Source organism: Balaenoptera musculus, chromosome 10, assembly GCF_009873245.2.
Source record: "Balaenoptera musculus isolate JJ_BM4_2016_0621 chromosome 10, mBalMus1.pri.v3, whole genome shotgun sequence".
Lineage (NCBI taxonomy): Eukaryota > Metazoa > Chordata > Mammalia > Artiodactyla > Balaenopteridae > Balaenoptera > Balaenoptera musculus.
In genome coordinates, this window is record NC_045794.1 from 20,560,169 (window position 1) to 20,568,334 (window position 8,166).

Genomic DNA, 8,166 nt, shown 5'->3' on the forward strand with positions numbered 1-8,166 from the left:
GCGTTCTCTTTGAGTCAATGACTGAAAATTAAACTGCACATTCATAGGGTGAGATCCTGGGAGGCCAGGGAAAGAATACATGCTGGGGAGTTGTGACCTGAATATTGCTGGAGCCCAAACACACCTAAGAGATACTCAAATTCTGAATAGTCAGAGGAGAGCGTGTGCTAGCCATGCTGTAACTATAAGTTTTGATTTCTGGTGGAGAAAGTCATTTTAAAGGAGTTTTGGCTATTCCTCACCCTTTGTTCATATACATATATATATGAACCACTTTGCCAAGTTTTATGAAAAACCACTAGGATTTTGATTAGAATAATATGGAATCCATATATTGAATATTAAGCCTTACTATCCAAGAACATGATGTGTCGCTACATTATTTACATCTTCTTTAGTATCTTGATAAAGTTTAAATTTTATCTACTTAAAATTCTTGAACATTTTTGTTAGATTTATTCGTTTATGACACAATTTTTTTTACCATTCTGTTTCTTATTTTATTACACTTTCTAGGTACTTTTACATAATTTATAGAAAGACAATTAACTTTTTTTTTTTTTTTGACAATTAACTTTTATATGTTAGTTTTACATCTAGAAAGTTTGCTAAGCTCTCTTACTAATTTTAATAAATTGGCCATGGAGTCTTTGGGGTTTTCAATGTAGACAATCAAACCATATGTGAATAATAGCAATTGTTTTCTTTGACAATTTGAGACTTTTTTTCCCTTATCTGCTGCTCAGGGACTCTGGTATGATGTTGGCTAGAAGATATTTTTGAACATTTTACAAAGACTCAACCTTTAGTTTTGTCTCTTCTCTACTGTATTTTTTTTAAAAACATACTATACTGTTTTCTGCTCCTGTCTTTATTATTTCCTTCTTTTTAGTTTCTTTGGGCATATTCTGCTTCTGTTTTTCTACTTTCTTGGTAGGCTATTTAGTTTATGCATATCAAAAACACAGTAACATTCCATTTCACATCCACCACATTTTCAAAAAGACTGATAATGTTGGCAAGCATGTGGAGCAATGGCAACTCTTTTCAAGATTTCAAATAGAAATGTACATTGGTACAACTACTTTGAAAAACAAATTGAAGTTTAATATGCAATACTTAATGCTTCTTCAGTTATATTCCTGTCTATATTTCCTGGAGGAATTCTTGCACAAGTGGATCAGGAAGTGTGATGGTTAATTTTATGTGTTGAATTGACTGGGCCACAGGGTGCCCAGATATTTGGCCAAACATTGTTTAGGTGTGTCTGTGAGGGTGTTCTTGGATGAGATTAACATTTGAATTGGTAGACTGCAGATTGCCCTCCCTAATGTGGGTGGCCCTCATTCAATCAGTTGAAGGCCTGAAAAGGACAAAAAGGCTGGCCCTCCTAGAAGTAGAAGGGAGCTCCTTCTGCCTGACTGCTTGAGCTAAGACACTGGTCTTTTCCTGCCTTCAGACATGAACTGGCACATGGGCAGCCCTTCTTGCACCTTAACACCTGCCAGCTTCACACTGGAACTACACATCCTCTCTCCTGAGTCTCCAGCTTGCTGATTTCAGATCTTGGGACTTGTCAGTCTCCATAATTGCATGAAATTGCATGAGCCAATTTCTTTTACTCTCTCTCTCTGTCTCTCTCTGTCTCTGCCCTTCTCTCTCTCTCTCTCTGGTTCCAGACTGCCACAATAAAGCAAATATTGCAAAAAAGCAAGTCACATGAATTTTTTGGTTTCCCAGTGCATATAAAAGTTATGTTTACACTATACTGTAGTCTGTTAAGTGTGCAATAGTATTATGTCTAAAAATATGTATACATACCTTAATTAAAAAATATTTTATTGCTAAAAAGTACTAACCAACATCTGAGCCTTCAGCGAGTCGTAGTAGCAGTAACATCGAAGATTGCAGATCACTGTAACAAATATAATAATAATGAAAAAGTTTGAAATATTGTGAAATTTACCAAAATGTGACACAGAAACATGAAGCCAGCAAATGCTGTTGGAAAATAGTGCCAACAGACTTGTTCAAGGCAGGGGTGCCACAATCCTTCAGTTTGTAAAAAATGCAATATCTGCAAAGTGCAATAAAGCAAAGCACAGTACAATGAGGTATGTCTCTGTATATATCCTACTGGTTCTGTTTCTCTGGAGAACTATGACTGAAACAGGAAGCATGGATTAAAACATTCATGACAACATAGTTTATGACAGCAAAAAATAGAAACATCCAAACGACTCCTAGCAGAAGAATGGATATACACATTCCATAATACAATGGAATAAATAGATGGTGATAAGAATATACTGAATATAGCTTATAAACATCAGTGTGAATGAATTTAAAAATATTGTTAAACAACAAAAAATAGCAAGCTAGAAAAATATAGAGAGTATGATTCAATTTATGTAGAATTCAAATAAGGGAAAAATGAAATACTTATAAACAGCAACTATAAACAAATATACTATATGTAAATATACTAATAACACTAGTGTATTATATATTATATATATACTATATACTTTAGAATATATGCTCTATACTTGGGAGAGAATATAGAGTATATGCTCTAAAGTAGATAAATATATAGTGTATACAGTATGTTATACCATAAACAACTGTAGAAGTAACCATATATAAACAAATATAAACAACCACACAAGACTATAAAAACTAAAAGAAAAAAAGGCAAGGGAGCTATTTGCACAAAATTCAGGACTTATATCTGGGTGGGAGAGAGGGATGTAATTGGGGAAGGGCTTACAAAGAGCCTCAAAAATCCTCACAGTGGTCTAGTTCTTAAACTGGGAGGTGGGTGAATAAATGTTCACTTTATTAACATTGATTTTAATTTAAAGTTCCTTAAATTTTATGTATATACTACATATAATCCTATATGTGTATGTCTAATCCTATATGCGTTTATTATTTCTTAATAAAAATTATATCACACACATAAAAATCAAACTGGAAAACCCAGCATCCTAGGTCAGTTTCCTGTTTAGTACATTTTCTGAAATAAAGCAGGCACTCAATAAAAATTGAATATTCAAATGTGAAGCCCAAAGTGTCTGTTTTCTACCTCAAGCCCTGGAGCTTGGTGGTATCTGCCTCTCAACGTGGTCTTAGTTCTACCAGGCTTCATAAGACGTCATCCCCTCTGCCTCTCTCCATCTCCTGAATCTCTCTCAGCTCCGGCCACTTCCTTGTTATCACTGGCTCGTGCTCTAGAGACACAATTCTGAGTTTAGACTCAGACTCTGGGAGTCACGAACTGTTCATCTATGAGCTAAATGTAATTTCTGGGCATATTTCGTTTGGCCTAATTGTATTTTAAAATCTTTGAGCATAACAAAAATATCAGAAGATTTCAAGTAAAAATCCTGACTTCCAGCTTCTCTTGAAAAATAGGAAGATCTGGCAACAATGAGCTCATATTCCTCTTGCCAGAAACTAGCTGTTCATCTTAGGCCTGTGCTCTCTACCATGTGGTTCCTACTACACTGTTCTCTCCAATACAACCATTACCATTTATCACCCTTCTTTCATTGTTTGTTTTATTATTATTATTTAGAGAAATATCTCTCAAAACACTTAGCAAATTAACCGTAGGACAAGGTAGCTGGGTGACTTTCCCTTAATCGAGGTCATTTCACTTATGAAGTGTTTCACTTGCCTGGCCCTGCCATCTCTGTTCCATGTCCTTATCTAACCGCATCTGAGGAGATTCTCCTTCTTATTATTTTGATAATTTTGATAATCTCGAGTACTGTTTTCCCCTTCCTGGCATCAAAAGGAGCTGAAGAAATTGCCTAAATTTATTCTGCTGAAAGAGGACTAATTTCAAGATCGAAAAATCTTAGGAGGCCCAAGAAGGTGAGATTGGCTTGACCTGGTGTGTGCCTGTACTCTCCAAATGAGAGAGCTGGGAAATCAACACCTCAATCTGTTTTCTTTCCCATTGCCTTGACTTTCCTCTGTTTTCTCCACCCTGTGTTCTCTTCTTGGCAGGAAATTCAAGCCTTAGAAATCTAAGTCTATTCATAAATGCACTTCTTTCAGTTACTATGGCAATGCTGAAGGAATCTGTCACGGCCAAACAGGATCACAAAAGGATCACTTTTATTTTTATTCTCAGTGTTTCCATCAACAAACAAATAAATAAAATGGTACAACTAGCAGAGCCACATTCACTTCTTGGGAAATAGCTCCTGAGGACTGACTCCCTACCTTCATTCCTTAATTTTTTCCCTCCTATTTTATACAGAGTTGTATTTGTTTTCCCAGACATTCATTAGAAAGGACCACAGTGAGTGGCATTCTGTGAATTCAGAAGGTTTTCTTCCCTTAACTTTGGCCATAATAAAGGCAGCGTAAGAGTCACAATTATGTTTAAAAGAGGCAGTAGAGTTTCCCAAGATTATACAGTTCGAATTTATGTATTAAAAACATAGGTTGCAAATTCTCATCTCCGTGAACTAGGGATAACTACCCCAGAAAGCTGTTGTTTTGTCTTTAGCCCTTATCTTTGTATTTCATCATTGTCAGTTGGGAATGAAATAATTCAAATGTCCTTATTTAAAGGCAGCAAACCAAGATGAACTTCCCTGTCTCATCCTTAGGGCAGGGATGACAAGTTAGGTTGACATCAAGATCAGCAGATGAGCATTCAGCCACCTTGCCATTCACTGCTACTGCCCGGACTGCAGCAACAGAACATTTGCTCGGAACAACCTACAGTCTGTCAAATTCCATAGCAGTTTCCAAGGCAATGATATGTTCTTGGTCTTTTCTTTATGTATTGCGCAATGCTTTAGAAATCGCACAACAAAGAAGAGGGAAGGCCTTTGAACCCAGTGGGGGAAGATCCCCTGATTACCAGAAAAATGTTACTTTGCAGATGAATTCAAGTTATACCTACTTCTTCTAGGAGGGCACCAGCTCCTCACCCTCTGGGTGAGGGTGGTGACACTCAAATCTCTTACCTTACTGCATGTTTCCAGAAAGATTTTATTTAAAATTTCACTGACAACTGAATGGCCTTGACCGCCCTATGTTTATGGGTGAAGGGAGGAGGAAAAGATTTCACCTAGGAAATAAACATAGGTATCTTTCATTGGATATAACTCCGCATGCTGGTCATGCTGATGGGTTTTCAGCAACCTCACACGCCAGTACAGGGACCACATAGCAAAGGAAAGGATGAAGGTGTTGGGTGAGAGATACTTGGGTTTGAGCCCTAATCCTGCTGCTTGTCATCTATTACCCTTGGGTATATTATTTAATCTCTGAAAGCCTCAGTGTTCCTTTCTGGAAAAAAGGGTAATAATAGTACCTATAGCATAGGATCATTGTTGGGATTAAGTTGGAAATTGCATGTAAAGCACTTAGCACAGTGCATTCTGAGCAACTTTTACAGTTGCTCTAAAAAAATCAACAATTATCATTGTTTTTGTTTTTATACTGTATTATTGTTTCAACAGGAGAATGAATATTCCTGTCTCCAATTTTATCTGTTTTTGTTTTATATAATTTACACTTAGGTTTTTGTATCTGTTTACTTGTATTTTAGCAACTCACTGTGCCTTAGAGTATTCTGAAAAAACAAGGGAAGCAATTCTTTTCTTCACCATAAATGGTATTTACAGATGCTTGATATAATTTGGAAAAGCTCTTATATCCTCACTTACTATGAATATATTGGGTAGGAAGTAGTATGCTCATTTTACAGACTAAAAAATTATGTTAAAGCGGAATCTACCTAAATACATCTAGAAATATGAAGACATTCTTGATGTGAGAATTCTTACCCTAAACACTGATATTCAAAGTTATCCCCAAATCAGAACCTGAATAACAAATCCAGTCACTACTGAATTGTATTGCATACGGTTTAATAAACTTTAAATATAGAACCCTAGAGAAAATATCAGGAAGCTAATGTAACATACTTTCCTTCATCCTTTCTTTTATTTATTCAACAGATATTAATTGAGTTTATTTCATGCCAGGTGCTATGAGACACAGTAGACGGGACAGAAACATAAGCAAGGCCCATAAACAAGGGACTAATGGAAGTTCAGTTGAAGGTATGAAAACGTACACTGAACCAAGTAGAAAATGGCAGGCATCCCAAGAGAGGTACAGAATAAGTGCTATAAGAATAGTGTGTGGAAATGTTAATACTAATTATGCCTTATGGTTGAAGTGATTCTGTATGGGGAAATAACTTTGAATCTGCAACTTTTAGCGATACCAACTACTTTGGAAATCTATGGTTGTGTATAACATCTTTTAAGCAGAAAGAAGTTATCAGGAAATCAAGTAGTTCAAAAGAAACTAGAATATTTTTAACATATTCTAAAAAGGAAATGGACATAAAAGCAATAAAATGCGTAAAAAATGGAAGCAGCTTAGTTCTGATCTTTGTGCCTGAGTTCTACTTAGCGTGTCTGTGCAATTGAAACTCAATTTATTTTCTTCAAAAAATTTAACCTTGAGTTTTCATATTAAAGAAAAAAATTAGTGGAAAGTTGACATTTATGTGAATTCTGAATAAAAATGTGAAACAGAGTCAGTAGCACTCTAGTCCGCCATCTGGGATTTTGCACTATTCAGTCAATTCCAGAAATTAGATTAATATGGAAGAACTCGGACAGGGGAATTTCCTTTTGGAGGTAATTACAAGGCTCACCTAATAACAGTGGAAAATCTGCAGCTGCTAATTGTTCTCAAGTCAGATAGGTGACCTCAAATGAAATACAACCCCAGGACATTTTTTCAAAATGAGAATTTTATTCCAATTATCAATGGGCGTCACCACCAATATTATTTGGAAATACCAAAGTGTGAAGAGATTTTCTTATGAGAATACTATAAAACCACAGGTCAAAATATCAATCTACTCTTCCTCAAACCATTTTGAAGTTATGATTTTTGCTTCAACATTTTCACTTACTCCTAATAGCTCTCTTTATCCCCTAAATGGCTTCCTGTGAATCGTGTAAAATTTGAGTTCAAAAAAATTGGTTCTGGTTTAAGATTTGCACACTCAGCACTGCTCTCAGACTGAGGGGATTCAGAACAGCTTCTCTGGACAGCAGATGCTGTGGTTGGATGCTTTTGGACCAGTCAGACTCTAAATGGCTCAGCTGATGGTCTCAAGCCCAGACTGACCTCACTATCCGCCCCCTCCCCCCATTCTTGTTGCCAGATCTTTGGCATAGAGGGTATTACAACACCTATGGTGGTTTCACAGACATAGGTCCCTTTTAAAATAAATAACATGTGCAGTCTTTGACAGGAAACAAAGGATGCAATTATTTCCTTAGGAAATGTAGAAGTAAACAGTGTGGTGTGCAGGAGAATATTTTCATTCCTTCTGAAACTTTGGAAATTATAGTCAAACAACTTAGGACATATGTGTTAATGAAAGATCTTTTGTCTAATTTATGTACATCACTTTCCTACAGATCTATGGAATTTAGGTTACATTTGTGTAATTCCATAAGGGGTTTTTGATTGCTTAAGCGCCACCTGTTCTTTATAAATGCTGTGACTGACATCAAGTTTTCCTCCATATGGTGATGACATTTTTGATTACTATTTGTCTTCTTACATTTTAATAGTGATTTGAGTTAAAATAATTTAAAGTCTGTTTATGAGTTTTATCTTTATGTATTTTGAGTCCACATAAATTTATAAAGGGGCTTAAACTAGCTACAGAATACAGCTTTATAGGACCAAATAAGTAATTTTTCAGTTGTGAGTTAAAATCAAGAGTAGAATCAATATGGGCATCTCTATAATTGAAAACCAGTGGGTGACAATTCTGTACTGAAAACAAGATGATAAGAATAAAAACGAGCCATTGGTGGGAGAAAGATAAGATTAAAGATGTGATCTCAATTAAATATGAACTATTATTAACATTGTAATAAAACTTCCACTTCTAATTTGTCCTATATTTTCCTCTTTTGGGGTATAATTATGAAGATATATAAAAATAATTTAAGTAAATCATGGTTGATTCAATGTATTATTGCCTGATAATTAAATATTTTCAGCTTTGTTAACATCCAAGTATTTTGGTGAGCAGAAATAGTTCAGTTTTTTTGGTATGTCAAGATCAGTTTTTGTATTTGTCTGATATACTATTTT